Source organism: Rhineura floridana, chromosome 9, assembly GCF_030035675.1.
Source record: "Rhineura floridana isolate rRhiFlo1 chromosome 9, rRhiFlo1.hap2, whole genome shotgun sequence".
NCBI lineage: Eukaryota > Metazoa > Chordata > Lepidosauria > Squamata > Rhineuridae > Rhineura > Rhineura floridana.
The window spans coordinates 23,903,707-23,929,114 of NC_084488.1; the positions used below are offsets into that span (position 1 = coordinate 23,903,707).

The 25,408-nt window shown below is 40.7% G+C and overlaps 1 long non-coding RNA gene across 1 annotated transcript; it reads right to left on the reverse strand.

Moving 5' to 3' along the window:
* Positions 1-1,484: 1,484 nt before the first annotated feature.
* On the reverse strand, positions 1,485-20,394 carry LOC133364175 (uncharacterized). The gene is made up of 4 exons (XR_009757857.1): positions 20,331-20,394; positions 11,425-11,564; positions 5,836-5,978; positions 1,485-2,230 (listed from the first exon to the last, which is right to left on the reverse strand). It is a non-coding gene; the product is annotated as an uncharacterized LOC133364175 (long non-coding RNA).
* Positions 20,395-25,408: the final 5,014 nt, after the last annotated feature.

Genomic DNA, 25,408 nt, shown 5'->3' on the forward strand with positions numbered 1-25,408 from the left:
ACAGATTTATTGTGGCATAAGATTTTGAGGACTACAAAAGCTACTCTGAGCATGTAACAGTTTCACAGCTCAGCAAAACACAACCAAAAACATTTTGCCAACCTTGATAAACAAAAAGAAAATACTCTAAGCACGTGCAGATTCACATTTAAAACTCACTTTTTTGCTCACTCCCTGCCTTGAGCCAGTCACCAACTCTCAGCCTACCTCTGAAGTTATAGAAGGAGGTTCCTCCTACTGGGAGGAAGGGTGGGATATAAATTTAATAAATAAATAAAGGAGGTATAAAATGACTGCATAAGGAGACTTGGGATGCAATCCAACTTGCATTTACACTGGGTTGAGGGGAGTTTAATGGCAGATCTCCAGCTGAGCCAGCCTGTGAGTCTCAAAAAAGAGCAGTTCCAGGGGAAGGGCTGAGATGAGGGGACTTAGCTCAAATCCAACTCATGTTTGAAGCACTCCTGCAGGTCCCAACTCAGGCAAAAGTTATGTCGGGAAAAAGGTCGGCCAAAAAAAATAAATACAATAGAAGTCAACAGAGAGGACTTACTCTCCGGTAGGAGTAGTTGGGAGAGCAGGCCTTTACTTTCTGGTCGCTGTGTGCAGCAGCTCAGTCAGCATTCAGCCAACCCAGAAGCTCCTGAATGGCAACTGGATTGGTGGAATTTTATGCGACTTCTCTTGCACCAGCACCACTTACGCCTGCTTCCAGGGCTGGTGCCAGAGGGCAGCCAAGTTGGGTCCTGGCCAAGGGCCCCTGCACCCCAGACGGGCTCCTGAAGGACCCTTCCTTAGGGCAGGAGGGTGGCACTCCCATTCTGTGACCCACGGCACAATCAGGTTCTTTCTGAATCTTCTGTTTTTCTCTTAATCGGGTCTTGTGTGTTTTAGACTGGTATTGAACCAAGCTTACTCCCAGGTTAGTACGCACACAGGATTGATTCCTAAGAGGAATTATTTTAGGCCTGTATCCACTGGGGTTGGGGGACTGGAAAGTAGAGTGATCTGCTTTCATTTTAGATTTATTTATTTGTTTACTTACAAGGTAAATCAGTAAACAAACACATACAGTGATAAAATAGTAAGTAAAAGCGTACAGAATTTTCCTAACTGCTCAGTAAAAAATATAATCAACTCCTACTTTCCAATGTTCTGTCCAACAACAAAAGCACAGAGATAACAGGATTTTTAAATGTTATAGAAAAATTCTTACTGTATTAATAATTTAATTGTGTTAAATTATTATTTTATTTTATACCCGTTTATAAAATAATTTTAAACATAACGGGCTGCCTATATTTAAGTTATGTTTGGTTTGCATTGATACCGAACCCCTCACAATGAACCCTTCTGCCCCTTCCTTACAAGAAAGCCAAGGCTGCAAGACTGTGCCCACTTACCTGAAAGTAAACCCCATTAAACACAAAGAGACTTACATCTGAGTAGATGTATACTGTTGTACTGTAAGTTAACTATACAGTCAATTCTTAATCAGTACCTGGACTTTTAACATACTGAAGCCTCTTTGCAAAGTTTTCATATTTTATATACAGGCATACCCCGCTTAACGTCGCCTCTCAGCAGACATGCCAAAGAGTTCCTGGCAGGCATGATGCCAAGTACAATTCCTTCAGTTGCCCCATTATAATTTCGTCATGGCTTCAGGCTTGCCCATTTATTTATTTATGAAAAACATGTCTAACTCTGCAAATCCTCCCCTGAGGATCCAGTTTACTGAAATTTTACCAGTTTCCAGACATAAAGAAAAGAGGACACCTTAGAGGAAAGAGATGGCAATAATGGATGGTCTGGAAACTAGATGCTTGACTAGATGGCCTTTGGTCTGATCCAGCAAGGCTCTTCTTACGTCCTTACGGCAAGTCAGTACTACCCTCCATATTGCAGATCAGGGGACTGTGGCAAGGAGAGAGAGGGACTTGCCTAAGGTCAGCTAGTGAGTACATGGCAGAGGCAATATTCAAACTGGGGATATCCTCTGCAGCTCAGCCTCTCAGTCATTATGCTATAGCAGCACTCTTATAATACAGCCTTCCTTTTTTCCATTTCATCATGTGTCTCCATTCTACCACTGAACCCTCAAACTGAGAAATCCACGATGCAGATGTCTGTGCACTTAGTTGTTTTGTTTGTTTGCTTTTGCTTTTGTCATGAAAGCATATATTGGGTATATGCACTGGACAGGATCATGTAACCGGGCAAAATGTTCCTGCAAGTAACAGAGAGACAAAGTAGGTCCAAATTAATCTTAGTGATAGTGTACAGCAGGGATGGTGAACGTGTGACCCTCCAGATGTTGCTGGACTCCAACTCCCATCAGCCATGGGCAGCATGGTCCATGATCAGGGATAACAGGAGTGGTAGTCCCAAACCTCTGGAGGATACCTGGTTGAAGAAGGCTGACCCATAGTATTCTTCCATTTTTAAAAAAAATCTGTTTTGTCTTGGTCTCCTTTACGAAACAGAAACAGTAATCAAATCATAATGGGTGGGTAGAAAAAGAAAAAAACAGTGAATAGATAAGTCATCATTCATAGTTCCTTGAGTAGAGATGTTTTCCAGTTTTGAAACCAGCAAACTAATTTACAAAGCCTATTTTATTTGGAAAATAAAGTTGGTGGATCTGAAGCTTGGCCTTTTTTCAGAATTTTTTAAAATTTAAGTGCATTTGTTATTAGCAGCTACCAAATGCAATTTGATTTATATTAATATTCTTTTATATTCTTGGGAGCAGGGCCGGTTCTAAAGGACGGCCAGGTTGGGCACTGGCCTGAGGGCCCCAGAGCTACTGGAGCCCCTGAGGGGCCCTCCACTCCCCTTCCGCAATCCGCACCCCCCCACGCACCCCACTTACCTGTCAGTCGGCTTTTTAGCATTGCCGTTAATGAAGATGGCGGCCACAGCTTCCCTAAGGTACTGAAGCCACTGCTGCCATCTTAGTTGATAGCAGAGATGTGCACGCGTAGCACACATGTGTGCCATCAACAAAGATGGCGCCAGAGGCTTCATTCCCCTTAGGGAAACCGCGGCCGCCATCTTCATTAAGGGCAATGGTAAAGACTAGACAGGTAGGCACACCCATGCACACCCACCCACCCACCCACCCACCGGGGGGCCAGGGCAAGCTGATGCCCAAGGGCCCCCGCATGCCTGGAGCTGGCCCTGCTTGGGAGTATCTTTGACCCAGCTTTACTTACTGAATGATCAAATGGTAAACCTGAATAGAAGTGCCGTTTTTATCAATTGCATCTCATAGGCTAGATTAGGCCACTACCTAATCATTATCCATGTTCTGGCAATCCTCACAGATTGACTACTACAATGAACTCTAATTGGGGCTGTTGTTGAAGAAGCTGCAGCTGATGCACAACATGGCTTCCAGTTTTGTAGCTCACGTTAGCCATGAGAAACACATTATGTTTTGTTTCATTTCCACAAATTCTTCTGATTTGTTTCTGGGTCCAGTTGAAGAAGCTGGTTATTACCTATCAACAAGCCCTAAATGGTCTGGGTTTTATTGTAAGCTTAGGACCATCATCTCCCACAGACTTGATCCAGGAATTTCTGACTAGTTCAGAGTTCACATTCTTAGCCACCAACACTCAGAAGCCGGTGACAACATAACTGTTGCTTATTTAACATGGGACATGGAAAGTCAGTGGATGACTTGTTTATACTGATGTGCAATTTATAACAATTTATAAACTGGAAGAAATGGATGAAATTAAATCATGAAAAGAAGTTAGAAGTGACACTTCAAAAAGAATATTACAGGAAGATATGAAACTAATACCAGTTTTAAAAATTAACAAGTCACATTCAGTTGTTTTTATAACTTAAGAGGATTCAAACTTGCAGCTGCAGAGAATTCTGTAAACCAAATTAGATTAATATGTATTTAAGTGGTATCCATATTATTAAGTATTCAATTGATCAGAAATTAATTGCTTTATATATTTAATTAATATGGTGCATTCCAATCACAAATTTAATTGAAGTAAGCCACTACTGAATAAATTGATGTACTTTTTCAAAGCATCATACATCAAGCAATCAGCCACCCATAAAATTATCAAACAATGCCTACATTACTTCAATATTTTATATATAATAAAATGAATGCAAAGATTTAAATACAGATAGATAGATAATGTACAAGATTAGCATTCAAAAATTATATCGCTAAATTCAGAGTTGCAATGAAAATTTAAAATATGGGTCTGCATTTTACTTCTGTGCCCAGTTTCTGATTCATGGATGTGCTGGGGGGGGGATCGAAAGTATTGTGAAGCCTTGTGTTCATGATCATGAATACAAACAACAAAACGTATGAAATATACATTTTGCTCTTAAATTCTAAGGGAGGTTTCTCTCCTGCATATGAAGATAGCAGTTCACTTTGATTCTTAATTAATTTCAATTAAATCTAATTAGTTCATGTTGAAATCATGCATTATTTATCACTTTGATGGTAGCTAGCAAATTGGTCTCAAGGTCAAATCCTGACGCCATTTAATTCATTAGGAACTTTGCTGGTAAATGAAAGTAGGATGATTTCTCCCCAGGGTGGAAGTCATGACTCCATTTAGACCAGTAACTAAATTCCCTTCAGTTTCGATAGGATTAAAAATGCAGTTTAAATATTTCATTACCTTGAATGATGGTTACTTCTGTGAACTCTAGTTTATCACTTTGAGGAGCCTGAATTTCCTTTATTTTAATTATAAGTACAAGGTGTATTTTAATTATATATTTTTTAAAAAAGGAAAATGCTAGGGTTGCCCATATTCATAATTTTAATGGACTATTCATCTTTCAAGAGCTATGTGCATGAAAGGTATCACAGACAAAGCTTGTCTACATTTAGTACACAGGTCCATCCCCAGGCATGCCGGGGCCCTTGGGGACCAGCCTGCCCTGGGCCCTGGCACACGCATGCATGCCCCACCTACTTACCTACCTACCGGGCAGGCGGAGGAGCGGGAGGTTGGGCAAGCGAGCTGGCAGGGGCAGGGTGAGCAGGCAGACTGGTGGGGGGAGAGCGGGCACAGGTGGGCTGGCAAGTGGGAGCCTGCCACGAAGGGGAGCACTACTCCCCCACCATAACAAGGGATCCTCGGGACAGTGGGCAGGTGGCTGAGGGGGAGGTCAGCTCCTTCCCTGTGATCTGTGGCAGGGAACCTGCCATGGAAGGGGAGTGCTGCTCCCCCACCACAACAAGGGGTGCTTCAGGGGCCCCTTTGGGCTGTGGGGCCCTTAGCCAGGGCCCCACCTGGCCACCCTTTTGAGCCAGCCCTGTGTCTACATCAGCTTTAATTGCCCCTGCCTTCAGTTTCATAGGGACGTTGGTAGCTGCCTTTTACCACATCATATCATTGTTTCATCTAGCTCAGTACTATGTACACCAGGGCTAGGGAATCTGTGGCCCTCCAGATGTTGTTGGACTTCAACTCTGATCAGCCCCAATGCAGCACAGCCAGAGACATCTGGAGGGCCACAGGTTTCCTACCCCGGGTCAACACTGACTGGCACTGACTCTCCAGAGTTTCAGGCAGGAGACCGTCCCAGCTCTATCTAGAATTGCCAGGGATTGAACCTGGGACCTTCTACATGCAATGCATGTGCTCTGTTACTGACCTATGGGCCTTCCTTTCTAAAAGATATGAGAGAAAAGGGACTTCTGAAGGCAATAAGGCTTTTTTAAAAAAAAAACAGTAATGGTATTTTTTCTGAAAATACAATACATACAGTTTGTCATATTAACTCAGAACTGAAATTTCTGTTTAGTGTAGGTTAATAAGAAACAAAACTAACCATTTATTTTTAGAGTTACCAGATTTGCAACCCAGAGATTCTCCCTGTACATTTACATCCACTGCTGAAGCCTTAGAACAGGGGATCCCAACCACTGGACCACCAGTAGTCTGTGAGCTTCATTCAAGCGGTCCATGGCATGTCTGTAAATATACAGTTAAACATTGTACAGCATCTAGCACAGCACATTACAATTGGTACAGCCAGCAGAAAGGGCATTAAGTGGTCTGGCGAGACCTCCAGAAATTTTCAAGTGGTCCATGGGAAGAAAGGCTTGGAACCACTATCTTCGAATACACACTGCCTCTGCCCTTGTATCTTTATCACTTTTGCATCTTTTCATCGTCTGATTTAAAGCAAATATAGCTTGCCGTCTTCATTTCAAGCTTCAATTTATTAGAACTCTTATCAAGAAGAAAGACCTAAGCCAATTACAAAACACTCATCTGGGTGAAATATTGTTGAGACAATGAAGTTAAGCTCAAAACAATTGTCATGACTTATTTATAACTAACAAGGTTACATAAATATAAATATGATGTGTACCAGACAGTAAAGAGATTAAACAGTTCATCTTGGCTTGTATCCTGGAAGGCCGGGGAGGGCCCTGCCCAGAATCACTTCAGCAGTCCCACATGAATTAACTGGGGAAGATGTAACTCTAAAAAGTACTGTACCCATTATGGAAAGCTTGTGACCCCCATACTCACCATCCAAGTCCATCAGAAGTAGCATTTGAATATACGGTTGCTAGCTTTGCAGTTTTCATCCGGAGACTCTGGATTTTTGGGGTCCTTGTGACGTCCTTCCCTGGCACCACCTGTGTCACTCTCACTCGTGGCTACCAGCAGTCAGGATCGTCGTGTTTATTTTTACCTCTCTCCGCTCTAGCACAGATCTCAAAAGATCCCCCTGCTAGGCCACACTACCCAACACTCTGTGTATCCAATATAACCTCTAGACTGTGCCTTAGTCTCTTCCTGGTTATTTTGATACCTTGTGTCTGTGTCTATAGGTAATTCCCAACCCCTCTGAAGCCTCTTGCCTATGAAGCTCATAGCTCTGGGTTGCTCTGTGGTACTGGATGTTGATACAATATCTCTTCCTTCACCGCTGCCACCATTCGATACTATTTCTCCTTCAGCCTTGGTTACTCTGCCTACCCCCTGGTCTGTGCCCTCCCAGCTTTAAGTAAACCAAGAAAATATTTATTGATAACACTAAGAATAACAAGATTACTTATAGATTTCATTGACAAGCATATGGTTTCATATGTTTCTCTTATGTTCCTAATTGCTACTATTTGCCTCAGAACTCCCAATCCAATATCTCAACAGCCACCTCTTACTCTCCACATCAACCTCCCTGTCCACAACCACCCTGTCCAACCCCCACCATGACTCAACTCTCATCCTCTTATTTATACCTTCAGCCATTCAAACACACAGCCAATCATCATTCAGCATTCTACAGCCCATGTACTTCCCCTTCTCACGCACTCCACTTACCATATTTCCTATAATAAACCTGCACTTACCATATTTACATTACGTTCACATACAGGAACATCACAGTCCTCTCCACATCTCTGGGTGAGTCCCCTCAATCTCTGGACTCTCACCTTTCATTTAACAAAAAATAAGTTCCTAGGTGGTCTGGTTCAAGTGATATACAGCAAAATGTAACCCCCCCACACATCTTCAGTTAAATGAGCTGGTAGCTGGCTGCTCTAACCTTGCTGTTTCAGGTTTGTAGCCAATAAGTGAAGTCAGGACCATGTGATTGACAAGGGATTTGTTGACCTCCAGGCAATAGCTAAGACTCATTGCATGGCCAGAAACATGTTTTTTTCCCACTTGTCTGAAAATCTCTGAAACGGAGTAAATTTATAGGTTTCAGCAGTAGCAATGGTCTCTTTCTCTATGTGTGCAAGGAGATGTAAATGCCATTACAATGTGTTATGCTTTTCTAAATATGAAGATTCAAACAAGTTTAAATTTTCCTGGGCTTTTGAAGAGGGCAGTGTTTTGAAAACCTTTTGAATATGAAGCTTTAAGCCTATACGTGCTTTTCTGGGAGTAAAGCTGCCATGCTAATCCCACATACCCAGAGTAAACCCGATTGAATCCAATAGGACTCACTTTTGAGTAGACATCGTTAGGATTGTGCTATAAACTGATGGGAATTTTGAATGAACATAGCAAAGGATTGTGTTTGTGATGTAAATCTTTCTCTCCCCCTTCAATTCTGTTTTTAGAGGAATTAGGCAGGGCTTACCTAGTTATCATTGCTGTTATTATGTAACTAATACTGATTTAATTTTTTTTAAAAATGTTCTGCAATGACCAACTGGTTTTGACAATAAACTATTATATGGGGTGTGTGTTTTTACATCTCTAGTAGGTGTGTGGAGTCTTTCCAGCATCTCTGTGAGGTAGGGTTGCCAATTAGAAACAAAGGCAGCTCACAACAAGAATAAATCCCTTTAAAACCCAATAACCATAAATAAACATGTATAAAACAGTTGCAAACCAGGTTAAAATGGCATGCTTCTGAATTTTGGGTTGGGTGAGTGAAATTCCTGATCACTTGAGGTTGCAGTTCTGTGCACCCTGTTTGAGTAAGCCCCAATGAATATATTGGGACTTGCTTCTGAGTAAACATGCATAGGGTTGCACTATAAATTACTTTACAGTTGGTGTAAATAATAAACATCTTTGATAGTCATATAAATATTTCTTCATAATATGTTCCAATAAGTATCTGATTTCACACTATGGTTGTACATTATTATTTACATTTTAAATGTGCCCTTCTTCCTTTGGTGGTCATGGTTCCCCTCTGTTTTCATTCTGGGGGGCAGATCACTCAGAGAGATGGTGAGTAGCCCATGGTTGCCCAGTAAACTTTATAGCTCATTTCCATTAAAAAAAAATAATTAAAACAATTTACATGCAGGCAAAGTTTATTAAGAAGATCCACACAATACATGTAAAGCACATCCAACTTGCATTTAAAGCACCTGACTTTCCTCAAAGAATCCTGGGAAGTGTAGTTTCCCCCTCACAATTATAGTTCCCAGCACTCTTAACAAACTACAATTCCCATGATTCTGTGGTGTGATTCATGTGCTTCAAATATGTGTGGAATGTGCGTTAAATGAATGGTGTGGATCTGCCCTAGGTATGATGTGCATTCATTAGTGAACTGAAAAGAACAATTTTAAAAGATACTTTTTTAAACAGGAATAAGGCTGTAGCTCAGTGCTAGGGCATATGGTTTGCATGCAAAGGTCCAAAATTCAATTTCTGGAAAAGACTATTGCCTGGAATCCTGGAAAGCCAATGGCAAAGTGGAAAGAGACCCAAGGGCCACAGTGACTCCAAAACTTATTTATGTATTTTATTTACAACATTTATATACTGCTTTATTGTAAAAAAAAAAAAACCCTGAAAGTGGTTTACAGAAGAAATTAAAATAGAATTATTGGCAAAAACAGTTAACAGGTATTTAAAAACATTCAAAATAATAAAACCAACAATTAGTTAAAAACAGATAAAAAACATAATAGCTGAACAGCCTAAACAAAAATATTTTTAGCAGGTGCCAAAAAGAGTACAAGGAAGGCATCTGCCTAATGTCAATAGGGAGGGAATTCCAAAGCATAGGTGCCGCCACACTAACAGATGAATTTCTTAGAAGAGCAGAACAAGTACTATGTGGAACCCATAAGCACACCTTGAACATGACCTGGAGAAAATCAGCAACCAGTGTAGACTTTAGAGCAGAAGTATTATGTGCTGATAAGAGTCTCACTCATGTCAGCAATCATGCCACAGCATTCTGCATTAACTGCAGCCCCTGGGTCAGGTTATGCTTCTTGGGGCTTTCTATGACCTTGGCTAACTGGCTGCCAGAATTCTTTTACTTTTAGTTTTTGACTAAGAATACAGACTGGTTGTTTTCTGCCTTACTCATAAGAATCTTGTTGCAGTTGGTATGGTGTTGCATTTAGGAAATCATCACTGTCTTTTGTTTTTCTTTTTCTATTTGCATTTCATTTAACTTTATCCTCACTCCCTTACATCCATAGAAGCAACAACAGTGGTTCCATGTGCTCAGCTCAACTTAAACCCACTGACGATACACCCTACTGGTTGCATGATGGTTTGTTTCTTGCCCACTAGTGGTAAAAGAGAATTCACATACTGGGAAGTGTGGCTGCAATTGCTGTTGTTCCCAAGCTACTGCCTATGAAAATCAACCAAACCACGCGTGTTTTCTTTCTGTCAATTATTACTCACTGGAATTGGGTTGGCTGTCAAACTGAGTTTATAGCAGCCCATGGGATAGGCAGGAAAGGGTAGAGGATCTTCTTAACTCTTACTCATTTCCCAAATCTCTCTCTACAGTGAAGAGTCAAAGAGGTTGTAAACCTCTGTAAAGAGGTTTGGAGCAGCCATGTTAAAAGGCAGGCAGGGCATGGCAGGCAGGGCATGGCAGGCAGGGAGTCAAGCTTTACCAACAACACAATCCAAACCATATCTACTCAGAAGTAAGTCCTGTTGAGTTCTATTGGGCTTAGTCCCTTAGTAAGTGTGTTTAGAATTACAGCCTTCAGGGGCATCCATCTTTACTCCTGAGTGCTCCCATCTAACATCTCCACAACACTTGGCTCCCTTTTTCCTACAATGGCCTTCTGGTGACTAGCTTGACCTGAGGGCACTTAAAACCTTTCTTGCCAGAAGCAATGTTCCCTACCCAGGTTTCCTACAGATGAGAAGAAATGATCCCATCATGTCAGCTGAACCTGGGAACACCTTCATTTAGCTAAGATTTCTATCTTAATTTCTAATCAGAGATTTTTTTTTGTTTGAGTGGTATTCTCTTGCAACTGTAGTTGATGCTACCATTAACATAGCATGCCCTGTGACATCACTAGGGTCCACCCATGAAATCTCAAGGTTTGGGATGTTTCTGACCTGGCAACCCTAGTACGGATGTAAATTCTGACCTAGGATGTTATTGCAGTCAATCATGTTGTAACCTCTTGAAGACATGTTTTTCTTTGAACTGTATGCTCCAAGCAACTGTGGTTGATGCTTAGTGTATCATGCTTAATGGCATCACTAGGGCCTGCTCTGTGACATCACTAGGGCCCAACACCAAAATCTCAGGGTTTGGGAAGCTTCTGACCTGGCAATCCTACTTCGACATCAGTGTATCTGTTTGCTCCTAAGACAAACACATAATGGCTGCCATCTTGTGTGAACAGTCTCCTATTGCGAGGGACAGGGCTGGGGGGAGCCACATGCTCAACCACAGAGCTATGGCACCTTAGCATAGGAAGTGATAGGAGCAGAGCATCAGAGTCCATAACATATTGCTATCAGAACTAGGCTTATTTGAAAAACTTTGTTCATGTGTTCAAAAATTGCTGTAGCCATGATGAAGCCTGCCTAAATTAACACTCAGTGCTTTATAGAAACCACAGGAATTCCCTTGAATGTTAACAAGACTTGTTCAACTTTGATTTAATTAAAGTTTTACTGTTTGCAAAGATCAAAGAGCTGAGTCTTTAAAACTTACTTTTGGTAACCAGCTCATAAACTTCTCAATCCTGTAATCCTCAGCATTTGCTTTTGCACCACTTTATGATTTTTGATGTCTTCCAGTTAAATCAACCATCAATTCTGGTGAAAGTGAGAGCTGCACCTAGCATATTGTCCCTATGGAAAAATAAAAGTTGGTTCATTTCATCTTAGATCACACAATAATTGGGTGCATTCTTAATCCATTAAAACTAATGGAAGTCTTGCCAGTGCCTTCAAGGAAATCTAAGCAGGAGCCACAATCTGCCGTCCAAATGCCAGATATTATTAAGTAATGATTTATTACATTCAATGCTTATTTCATCTTCTGCATTTATTGTTTGTTTTAGAGACTTATGGTGTGCTTCAAAACAATCCACATTTTCTCAAACTGTAGGGAGAGCTTCCTGTACAAAATAAGAAATCGTATTCTTAGATACTGTGTATTTCCTTTTGGGGTGCTGTAAGAATGCATAACAATTTCCCCTCTCTTTATCCCTTTTTTAAAAAAAACCCAAAGTTGAAATTTTCAAAACTAAATGCTTTTTTAAAAAAAGTACATTACACAGCCAACCCAGGACTGCAGCACTTCTGAATGCAGGTATGAGGAGTGCATATTTGATTGTTGCCCAATCATGTGGAAGGAACCTCATTATTTCACCTGAATGACATAGTTTCATCATCGGTACAGCCACAACTTTAAGAAGCCTGGGTTCAGACCATGCAAAGGGAGCTCCTACCCACACTACTCCAATAACATGATCAGACCTGTGACTGAATTAAACACCTGTTGTGCTTCAAGTGCTGATACTTTGAGGCTTCCAGTTAAAGGCTTGCACTTATAAAGATTATAATACTTAAGGGAATGCCTTTGGTCATATGAGACCCACCCCAGTATATCATGGTCATCAACTGAAGCCCTGCTTCAGGTGCCACACCAAATTCACCCGGCCAACATGACTTGATGGGATTCATGCAAAAAGTCACAAAACTTCAATGCAAACCACGTTCCGATACCCATTCTGGGCTATAATATACTTTTACATAAAACAGCCTGGAACGGCGACTTCCCAGCGAGCCAGACCCAACAAATTCACCAGTCCCACATGACTACATGAGATTCATGCAAAAAGTCACAAAACTTCCTCGCAAACCATGTTCTGATACCCGTTCCGGGCTATAATATGCTTTTACGTAAAACAGCCCGGAACGGCGACTTCCCAATGAGCCAGACCTACCAAATTCACCAACCACACATGTTGCTGCCTCTCCTTTTGTTGGGAAATGGGAGATAACACAGGATGACCCAGGAACCTCTGGGGCGATCAGCAATACCCTTTCTTGCTGTTTGTAGGTCCACTAAGCAGTACTATTGGTGCTGCTACCACGTTGTGAATGGCTGGTGAATTGGGAAGAGGGAGAGAAAGAGAGATTGGAAGGGCATGTCGACTGGCAGAAGGGGGAGAGAAATAGAGTTTGCCTTCTGTGAAATAGATGTACTATCACAGGAAAAAAACTGGGTTAAAAGAAGTGCTCTTGTGTGCTTGGGCTCAGACTCCACCTCTGCCTTGTATTCAAGTTCTGGGCCAAATCTTACCAGTTAGCTTTCTGAGAAATGAGTTTCTGACACAACTACTTTCAAAATCAAGGTTAGTAAAGTCTGGAACCTGTGGGAGGGACTCCCACTCATTGGGCAGAGCGCATGAGGTGGAGGCAGAAGAACTTTCCAGTCAAAAGGCTCTCAGGCAAGAAGGCTGGAGAATGGGACCTTGGACAGCCACTGCCAGTCTGAGGGCCAAACTAGATGAGATACCAATCATGCAATAAATAATTGCATGATGAGCTTTGCAACACTAAATTGAAGGTGCAGGGCAGCTGATCCCTAGTGCGGTCCTGACATGGGGGCTTTAGTCCCTGCATCTACTATTTAAATTGGAGAATAACAACAACAACAACAACAACAATAATAGTACCAACTCCTTTGCCGAAAATGCTACACCACTGTACCAGTGTATATCAATAAAATCACAAAACAAAGCAATCAGATGTCAGGGTTGAGGTCAGTCCCTCTCACATTATCTGGCCTACAAAGTGGTGGGGCAAGCATCCATTCCTCCACCCAGAAAAGGTTTAGCACACCTGTTCTATGTACGGCTACAATGACACAAATAAATAAATATAACTATAAAGAGTAGTTCTGAAATACTGTAATGATTTTTCATTCTTCTAAAGATATTTTAACATATAGCACCATTATCTATATTCTTTGGAAAAATATGAATCCAGTAAAAAATAGACACACATAGCAAGAACTAAAACAATGTATACAAATATGTGTAAATATATATATATTCTAAAACAACATTAGGATATAAATGTAACATAATATAAATAGCAGCAACTGAACCAATATTTTTGTCAACATCTTGCAAAATAAATAGAACACAAATGTACTCTTTTGTGCAGGTAGGCGTGCAAGTTAATTTCAAGTATAGAACAGTATTTATCAACACTGAAAATAATCATATAACATTAGACAAGATCATGTTATAGAGTAAAACATTTTTGCCTGTGGCATGGATTCTTCATTTGTCACAACACTTTGGACATTTGAATATGCCACGAGGAGCTTGATTTATCTCAAGGCAGGACAGATGGTACCAGTCCTGACAGACTTCCTGGCAGAGAATCATTGTGTCCTCCTTGGGTTTCTTGCACAGATTACCCATTAAACACAATGACCAAGATGAATTATAATACTGTTGTACTGCTGAAGATAAGAATGCAATTGTAGACAATGATCCTTTAGACACATTTCTTGAGACAGGCGTGTTGAAATTGTTCATGACTTTCTGATTTATTTGTTTCTTTGTTCTCTGCTGCTGTCTCTGAGTTGCACTTGGTTGTGGAAGTAATGCATTCTTGCTGAGCAGTTCCGTAGCAATCCACTGCCGTACAGGGACCATGTCTACTGGGAAGGGAATTGGAGAGCCACTGCACAACACATGTGCAAACAGACATGCAAATACCCCACAGTTGGAAGAGTCCTTTTGAACTGGTATGTCAAGAGGTGCATGAATGATCCACTCTGACCAATTCATTGCTGAAGCTGACTGCATCTCTATAAATGTTTGCAGCATGTTGGTGTACTTGGTGGAGATGCCATGTTTGGAATCAAGATACAGAATAATTTTCCACTTGAAGAACACAATCATTAGTACCCAATGAGAACTGTATACATTGGTGGGGATGAGCCAGATGTCCTTCATCACAACATCCAAGTTTGTGCCAAAGTTATGAACACTTGTTGTGTATCCCTGTAATTCCATGGACCGCATAATAAATGGGCTGAAGACACACACGTCAACATCTGTACTTGTCACAGTCTCTAGATTTGTTCTAGTAATTAGGAATCCCTCAATTACAGTGTCAACTAGACAGCTTTGATTCAGAAGAGACTTCGTGTCATCTGCATTGATGTAGACCCTTTGTATGGTTGAATTTCTCATGCGTGAATAGCATGTTATAGATTCCCATGGAACATGTTCTTTTTTTCCCCATCAGCTTTCCTTGAGTAGGCTTTTGAGGGGTACTTGAAAAATAGGGGGCTTCCTGCTCAAGATCAAAGGCAAAGGATGATAATTGCCTTTCCTTGCTAGCAGCTTGATTTTCATTTTTCTCATTTCTCTGTTGGGAGGCATCAGTTGTAGTATAACCGTGCATCAGAAAGGAATCTGATGCAGCCAATATGGTTAACATCTTTTTGTCTAGGTTTCTTTCTTCCAGATTTTCCTTTTCGTCCACTCATCCTCAATTTCTTCAGAAAATACATCACCTTTGTCCGATGAAGACTTTTTCCTACAGACATCTGTGCTGCCATAGTATGGTAGTATGTCCTGGAACTGTTGCAAGAATATGTTTCTTTTAGAAATAATTTCACCACACATTCCTTCTCACGTAATCCTCTGATAAGGAAACAGCCTGTGCTTGTAAGAATATGCGGTTTTGCTTTACAATTAAATCTGCTAGACCTTCCATAGTCTTTGATTTACGATCTTTTCTTTGAAGTTCAGGCACATGGTCTGTGTCCATCTTTCCCTGCTTTATGAAATGCACAATGTCATCTACAGGAACACAGTCTACTGGAAACTGTAGTATCAGGATTTAATTTTCTGCTACTATGTTCTGCTAAGAGGTGGTAATTTCCAATTCCACACAATCCTCTTAAAATTTCTTTTAGATAATATGTCTGAAGGAAATAAAAAACCAAAACCATTTCATCCATGTTCAGTTCCTTCTCATTGCATAGCCTCTTGAACACTGCATTCATGCTTTCAGACACATTTATGGTAATGCCACTGGTTCCCTTATAGATCCCTCTTTTTTCCAAGAGCCATCTTCCACAGTTTGTCATAACAACTTTTCTCAGCTTCTGATCAAAATAGTTGAGGAAGCCTGCACTCCACTTTACTTTCAATTTGTGCAGCAATTTCAGAAACTCCTCTTCACTCTCACTATCCAGAAGCTGAAGAATATTGTTGGTGTAAACTTTCCGATCTCCTTTCCCTCCTTCATGTGCAGAGACCCAGAATTCTACATCTTTTATAATATGGTTCCAGCAAAGGACATGTGCACAGCCTGGAATAGCTTTCTCAATAGCATGCACAATGGCTGCTTCTCTGTCTGTGACTATCACAGTGGAATCATTATTGATCTTGAGCACACGTTTTCCTATAAATAATAAAAACCGCTCATGCACATTTGTTGTGCGCTTATCATGGATCAGTATGGCCAAAGGGATTGCTGGGTTCTCCTCAAAGTAAGCACACTGGAAAATTAAAGGTGACACATAGAAGTCTCCAAGCTGAAAGGTTGTCTCATATTCCATCTGAGGTCTTTAAAACCAATGCTGACTGGTTTTGGCATCCCTATTCACACGTATTGACTCCGACATGGTTATTCCAGACAATTGGGGACTGGCAATAATTATCCCCATCTTTAAAAAAGGCACTAGATCCGATCTGGCTAATTATAGACCAATTAGCTTGTTAAATATTATCAGTAAGATCTATGCCAGCCACCTAAGTGATAAACTCCAAACTTGTTTGGAATACGAAAATATTCTAGTACAAGAACAGGCGGGCTTTAAAGTTGACCGGTCTACATTGGACCAAGCCCTTGTCTTAAACCACCTGATAAAAAAATATACCACGCCCCCTGGAGGAGCCCGCTACTCAGCATGTATTGATTTTAAATCAGCTTTTGATCTAATACCTAGACACAAACTTTGGCAAAAATTAGAGTCCACTAATATCGACAGATGCCTACTTGCTCTAATACGTTGTTTGTATGAATCCACCTATCTTCATGTTAGATGCAATAGAGCAGGTTATTTATCCAAGTCCATTCCAACCTTTAATGGCGTCAAACAGGGATGTGTCTTGGCACCCATGTTGTTCAATCTATACATCAACTCCCTGGTCAAAACTCTATCACCAATAGGAACTCATTACTCCAGTTTGTCTGAGAGACCTCTATCCATTCTCCTATACACTGATGATGTTCTCCTTCTTTCGCTGACTCTAGCCGGGTTTAGACGCCTACTGGGTGCCCTTGCCATCTATTGTAAACATGAGCTTCTTGAAATTAACTACGACAAATCAAAAGTCGTGGTTTTTTTGAGAAGAAGACTAAAGCATCGCTGGCGGATTGGTGACCATTTTATAGAGCAGGTTTCATCCTTTAAATATCTTGGGATGATATTCCACTCTTCAGGTTCTTGGCGCCCCCAAATAAGAAATGTTATTGCCAATGCACAAAGAACTGTTAAGGAGCTCCTCTCCTTTTATTATAACAAAGGTGGCCAGTGTATCCCCTCTGCTATTCAGATCTTTGTGGCTAAAGTGAGTAGTCAACTACCTTATGGTGCCCAAATTGCTAATTATAACAACTATGTGCCCCTCGAAACGATCCAGACAAAATTTCTGAGATCGATTTTCGGTATTCCATCTTGCATTCCTAACGCTATTGTACGTTTAGAAGCCGGGCTCATTACAATGGAGCCCCGCATATGACTGCTCAAATTTTGTCTGTGGCTAAAATTGCTGTTTGCCCCTGAGGGACTGGCCCCTCTAACATTAAGTAATGTTTTTTGCTCAAAATGGAAAAAGTCTTTAACTACTAAATTACTATCCCTAGGATTTTCTTTTCCCATGATTCTAACTCTGGGCTTCGCCAAAGCAAAGACTCTCATTTCCCAACGAGTCTATGATATGGAATTACAAACCCATTTAACTAGAGCAACAGCCTACTCTGACCTTAGATTCAATACAAGACTCTTCGCTCCGGCCCACTATCTGTTTAGCCTGACTATCCCCAAACTTAGGTTGGCGTTCACTCTAGCAAAATTTAATAGTTTACCATCAGCGCTTCTAGAGGGTAGATTTTAAAAAATCAAGTATGCCGAATGATTGTGTCCTTCTGACACTGACGCAGTGGAATCGGTCAGTCACGTCCTACTTTACTGCCCTTTTTATTACAGTCTTCGAGCAGTCTTAATTATTCCAATCTTACAAAGCTTCTCTACTAGAGATGAAGCCTCTCAGGTTGATCTCCTTTTATCTGATCGTATTTCCTCTTTAACAGCTAAGGTAGCCAACTTTTGCACAGCCCCCATCCGTTCCAGAAAGCTGTTACTATCCCTCTAACTTATTTAAGTTGTATTCCATTCCTTTTTAATACAGACTGTAACTCTTTCAAGCTCTCAGCCCTCTTAAAACTACTCTAACAAAACATCTGCTCCTTCTTAGATCATAAATTTTTACTTTGCTGAAATGTTAACTGTAATTTTATTAGACATATTTGGTCTTTTAAAACCTTTTTAATGATAGATGATGTCTATGTATTTTTGTTGTTGTATTTACATCAATGCTGTTTGGTCTATGACCGTATTAAACAATACAATATGATTGGGAAGTCGCCGTTCCGGGCTGTTTTACGTAAAAGTGTATTATAGCCCGGAACAGGTATTGGAACGTGGTTTTTGTGGAAGTTTTGTGTCTTATTGCATGCATCCCATGTAGTCATGTGGGACTGGTGAATTTGGTGGGTCTGGCTGATTGGGAAGTCGCCGTTCCAGGCTGTTTTACGTAAAAGAGTATTATAGCCCGGAACAGGTATCGAAATGTGGTTTGCATGGATGTTTTGTGCCTTTTTGCATGAATCCCATTGAGTCATGTTGGACTGGTGAATTTGTTGGGTCTTGCTGATTGGGAAGTCGCCGTTCCGGGTTGTTTTATGTAAAAGCGTATTATAGCCCAGAATGGGTATTGGAACGTGGTTTGCGTGGAAGTTTTGTGTCTTATTGCATGCATCCCATGTAGTCATGTGGGACTGGCGAATTTCAGAGGTCTGGCTCACTGGGAAGTTGCCGTTCCGGGCTGTTTCATTCCATTCCGGAGGGCATTTTGGTTGTTAAAGGGTTAATAAAATCCTATGAGAATGGTTTTTGTTCCTAAATGTTGTTCTCAAGTGTCTCTAACACATCCCAGTGTTTTTGGCATTAATTTCTTTTATTAAGGGCCGTTCCGGCCTGTTCTGTTCTGTTCCGGCTTTTGCACCGCCCCCAAGCACTAAGTCCCCCTTTGCAGCCATTTTACACCTCCTTCTATAACTTCACAACAAGCATGTGAGGTAGCTTGGGCCCAAGGGCACCAAATTAGCTTCAATGGTTGAGTGGGGGTTTCAAATCCTTTTTGCTCAAAAATGAAAAAGAAAAAAAATGCAGTACTTATTATAAAGTGTTAATAAATAACCAGAACAAATGAATCAGTGCTTGATTTTTAGCTATTTAAATCTTGAATTTATCCTAGCATGAGCATCTGAACAGAATTACTATAAATCTTAAATCACTTTCAACCCCCTCCATCTGAAACACAGTGCCAGATTGTGCACTGAATGTAGCATTACCAGCAGAAGATCAGCAGGTGAAAGACCTACAATAACATAACCCCACCTCCCCAACAGAAACATCCAGACACTCAGCTATATGGATCCACACACACAAACACTTCCCCTCCCCCAACTAATTTCTCTCTCTCTTGCCCTCCCTAACTCCTGGCTTTGGGCTGGAACAAAACCACACATCCCCCTTGTTTTGCTTTTTCTTTTTAAATGAGAGAGTGTTAGCAATACACTTTCTCTCTCTCTGCTCCAAAAGAGTAAGGTACCAATCCGAGATGGTTTCTAGTTACCGCTTTAGAGTGGAGCTCTCTCTCACTCACTCACTCACTCACACTCACTCACACACACACACACACACAATCAGTCGCAGAGCTTGGAAAAGTTACTTTTTTAAACTACAACTCCCATCAGCCCCAGCCAGCATGGGCCACTGGATTGGGCTGATGGGAGTTGTAGTTCAAAAAAATAACTTTTCCAAGCTCTGATCAGTCGCATGGGATTTCATTTGCATTGCCAGAGTTTTCTGTTGATCTTCCTATAGTTTTTGTTGAGATTCACGTTTACCTGGTAGTAAGCCCCACTGAATGCTTGGGACTTACTTCTGAGTAAGCATGCATAGGAAAGGGCTGTAAGGCTTCAATCCAAGCTACATTTACTTCGGAGGAAGCTCCCATGGAACAAAAGCGCTCTCTCTCTCTCTCGCTTTCTCTCTCACACACACACACGTATTCTATGTGAACAACCCCCTCCCCCTTCAGAAAACCCCTCCCTGGGGCAAAGGAAAGGAAGCACTCGCTGGTAGACAACAGCATCTTCAGCATGCAGGGACCCATCCATTGCTCCATACTTCTCTTCCCAACTTTTTTTAAAAGCAAGCCCCAATCACTTGCTGCTGGCTGGCAGCCTGAGCTTGCGGTGATCATAAGAAAGTAAGTACAGTACCTGGCCTTGGCTGTCCACCCTCCTTTCTACAACTTCTAACTCTCAAGTCCTCCCAACTTTTTCTTCCCCACAACAACAAATAGTGGGAGCCAATCAATGTGCAAGGGGGATCCATGCTGATTGCTTATTGGCTGTAGTGACTGCTCACCTCACTGGATTGTCTCTCCCAATGCAATTAGGAAAGGACATCGCTTTTAAACACATGCATTCAGCACTTGGGAATTGCACGACTTGATTGCTGTAGAGCAGCCTTTCTCAACCAGTGTGCCTCCAGATGTTGTTGGACCACAACTCCCATCAGCCTCAGCCAGCATTGCCAATGGTCAGGAAAGATGGGAGTTGTGGTCTAACAACATCTGGAGGCACACTGGTTGGGACAGGCTGCTGTAGAGACAGAGGAACTCAAGGAGGGGGCTGGCAGGGAGCCACCTGCAAAAAAGTAATGGAACTGCACCCGAAGGAGTCCCAGTGTGAATACACACTTGTTCTCCAGTCAGTGTGCATAGTCTCCAAGAAACATGCTTTTTTCTATCTTTTGTTCAGAAGTGTGTAGTCTGTGTCCCACTGACCCACTGTCTAACCTTGCATGTTTCACAACATATCCTCCCGCTGATCAGCAGAACAGCAAGAAGTGCGAAGAGGCTCAGATAAATATTGTCTGCATCCCAGCCCTCTTTTCACCATTCTCATCTGTTCCCTGGTCAGCTGAGCAGTCATGGTTGAACAGAGTAGGAGAGCCCTGGCCACATCTGCAGCTAGGGTTGCCGTTCCTGTTCCACAAATCCGGGCAGGCCAATTTGTTAATTATGCACATTAAGCATATAAAAGGTTGAATTGTCCAGTTGTTTTGTTTTTGTACCTAATAATTACCACCAAAAATGGGGGGAGGATGTGAGGAATTTTTTTTAAAAAAAATTACATTTGCAGCCTTAAATGCCTAGACTCTAGTTTCCAACATTATGGAATATTTATTTGTTAAGAGGATTTATATCCTGCCCTTCCACAGAGCTCAGGGCAGCTTACAAACAGAGCTCAGGACAGCTTACAAACATAATAAAAACAAAAATGCACAATCAACGTAAAAAACATAATAAAAATACAAAATAGAAACAAACATAAAAAAGTCAATGCAGCAGTATGAAAAACCAGCATAAAACAAAAAGGCAGCAAAGCATCAATTAAAAGCAATATTGTGCCTGAGAAGTTGCCTTTAGCAACAATTAGGAAATATGAAATGAACACACCACTACACATTGTAATGCAGATAGAAATCAAGATTCAAATATTACCAGTGCAGTCAATCACCTTATCTACAGATTCTTGATTTCCCCAGGACAGCTATGGTGTCCCTCATTGGCTAAGAATAATGGAAGGCAGGAGTAGGCTGATTTCTCACAAAATGGGCAGAATACTGCCTCCACATTTTGCCTTATATCTCTGGTTCCACAAGGGCTAGAGACTTGTTTTTAAGAAAGAAAGAAAGAAAGAAAGAAAGAAAGAAAGAAAGAAAGAAAGAAAGAAAGAAAGAAAGAAAGAAAGAAAGAAAGAAAGAAAGAAAGAAAGAAAGAAAAGGGAATCCGGGCCACCTAAAGGGCTAAGTGGGCGCCAGGTAGTGTGGATAGAATCCAGGTAAATAATCCAGGAGATAAATGTATAGATAATGAATTCAGTAATTCAAGCAATATCTCAGACGATGAGAAAGTATTGTCAAATGGTGACAGAGAAGCAGAAAGCAGTATTCAAACCTGGCCAGATTATTCTATAATCTTAGAAGAGGGTGTAATGTGACTATTATGAAGGGACCCTGCACTTCTGAATTTGCCGCTATACTACTGAGTGGAACTATGTGAGCTCCTTGCAAGAAAGGCAAGATATAAATGCAGTAAAATATCTGTCAGCTGACATCCTGCATGTCACAGAACACAGCAAACACAAAGGGTAAAATAAACTTATTCAAGCATGAGTTAACTTCCCAACAACTTGAGACTTCATAGAATAGAGCCATCTTTTTTATAAAAATGAGCATTGACCCATAGAGTGAACGTTGCCTAACATTTTTTTCTAGTTAAAATGTGCCAATGCATTCATATCATCAAAAAGGGGAAAAACACCAATGTATTATAAATAGGCTTGCCATATTGCCCGGTTAGCCGGGTTTTACCCAGATTCTTTGCATGCCACCTGGCGCCCATTTAGCCCCTTAGGTGGCCTGGATTCTCAGCTTTTATTAAAAAAAAAAGTTTCTAGGTGGTCCGGTTCTTGAGATATACATAAAAACGTCAGCCGCCCCCTGACTGTTAAATCTCTCTTTAAACAGTACTGTATAGCACTTCATAGCTTTAACCCCGCCCGTTCAGGATTGCAGCCAATCAGTGAAGCCAGGGTTGTGTTTCAGTTTGATTGACCTAAGGTAGTGTCTAGAAAACCTCATTGCAATGCCAGAAAATGGTGGTTCTCCCCCCCCGTTTATCTGAAAATCTCATAAATTGGGTAAGTATATACATTTCAGGTTTTTTTCCTCTTGTGTGCAGGAGTCAGATCCTGGGCAGTGTTTTGAAAACCTTCCCAATACTTGCTTTTGTAAAAGCAATGCTAATCCCATATGCCCAGAGTAAATCCCATTGAATTCAATAGGACTTACTTTTGAGTAGACATGGTTATGAATGTTCTGAAAATCAATGGGACTTTGGAGTGAATGTAAAAAAGAATTGTGTTTGTGTTCTAACTCTTTCTGTCCCCCCTCCAGTCCTATTTTAAAGCAAGTAGGCAGGGCTTACTTAGGTATTACAGTTTTATTCTGTAGGAAACTACTACTGATTTTTTAAAAACTAATACTGATTTTTCTGCAATGACCAACTGGTTTGACAATAAACTATTATATGGGCTGTATGTATTTATACATCTGCTGTGTGTGTGCGTGCGTGTATGGAGTGTTTCCAACAACCCTGTGAGGTAGGGTTGGAAACCAAGGCAGCTCACAACAAAAAATAAAGCCATTTAAAATCCAATAACCATAAAAACAAGTATAAACAGTTGCAAAACAGCGTAAAGTGGCATGATTCGGAATTTTGGATTGTGTGAATGAAGTTGCTTATCACTTGAAGTTGCAGTTCTGTCCCTGTTTGAGTAAGTCCCACTGAATACACTGGGACTTGCTTCTGAATAAATAAACCTAGGATTGCACTATAAATATCTTTACAGTTTGTGTAAATAATAAATATATTTGATAGTCATGCTTATATAAATATTTCTTCATTTATCATATTTTTGGTTTTTGGTTAGGAATCCTGACTGGTTGTGGGATGCTGAGTTTTCTGCCTTACTCATAGGAATCTTGTTGTGGTTGGTATGGTATTACATTTAGGAAAGTGTTAGTGCCTTTTGTGTTGGTTTTCCTATTTGCATTTCACTTATCTTTAACCTCACTCCGTTACAGCCATAGAAGCAACAGCAGCATATGCAAGATAATTAACTCCCATTAGTGATAAGAGCAAGAATATATAATTATTATTTTAATTAAAACAAGAGGCTTATGAGTACTTTGAAGAGGGCCAGATATTTATTTTCTTTCTGAGCCCAGGACTGGGTCTTTCATGATGCCTGGGGGGGGGGGGAGCAGGAGAGTAGTCGATAAAACAGACATCCTGGCATTGGTAATCTAATTAGCAAGGTATGTGTGGGGTTGTTGCACACTTCCAGGCCCAGTTTCATTTTGAGTATGGAGGTGGAACCTGTGTAGATGTGGTTGATCAAAGGGAGAAGAAATTTTGAGTTAAGCAAAGCTCTGCTTTTATAAAACCTAAGAAACAGACAGATACTTTGAATGTCTGAGTGCCTGCACCAGTGGAATACTGGAGGAACTTGTAAAACTTGCTGCAACAGTATTTAGAACGGAGCATGTGGCGTGAAAGACTCATTTTCCTAACATTTTGGCTTCTTGTTTTTCTCCACCCACCACATCTCTGAAATATATCATATATGTAATGGTTAACTGTACTGCTCCCTGACTTACTTTATGTTTGTTGCTATTTTGTGTTTTTATTATGTTTTTATATAGATTGTGTATTTTTATTGTTTTTATTATATTTGTAAGCTGTGCTGAGCTCTGTTTTTAACAGCAGAAGGGCAGGATATAAATCCTCTTAATCAATAAATATTCCATAGTGTTGGAAACTAGAGTCTACGGTTTTTAAGGCTGAAAATGTTGCTTTTAAAAAAAAGATTTCTCACATCTTTCCCCAGTTTTTAGTGGTAATTCCTAGGCACAAAAACAAAACAACTGGACAATCCAAATATGCAAATTAGCCTGCCCGGATTTGTGGAACTGGAATATGGCAACCCTAATTATAAATACATAATATTAAAAGAGACCTCTGTTGTTCAGCTTTACATGGACTATTGCATAATTAAACTTGAAATTTCTTAGCCAGGCTTTTTAAAAAATGAAAAGTTAGTCTTTTATAGATCATGGAAAACAGTGGACACAGCTTGTTTGAAACTAAGGTGAATGAGGCAGCTGGCAGTCCTGGCCACAATTAAGCAAAATTTATTTATTTTATTTAAATCCCACCCTTCCTCCCAGTAGGAGCCCAGGGCGGCTTGTTGCTATGAAACAATGTCCTGGATATTAAGATTGCCCACCAAATAATTTATGCAGTAGTCAGGATGAACTAGCGCAACAATAGTAGAGGGCCTAGAAGATGGTCTGAAGGCATCGAATGAAGGCCGTTCCTGAAGTTAAACTAATCTGGAAGTGCCCTGTTTTCTGGACAGAAGCCCAGGGCCTCCATACATACCAATCTGAGCTTCCTGAAGGAAATGTTGAAAACATGGATATGGGAGTCAATGGGAGGAAATCAATAATTGTTTTGTTTTTTGTTTTGTTTTTGGCATGGCAGCTAGGACTAAAGTTGTCCCCAGATTTTGGCTAAAGCAACATTCCTGGGAAACCTGGAAGGGCCTGCTCACATTGAAACTTCTTTTTTAGGAATGTTGAGAAAAGTTCAAAAAGCTAAACAATAAATAAACCAGGAAATGTTTTCAGATATAATTAGTTGCACCTCTAGATGTCCACCAAT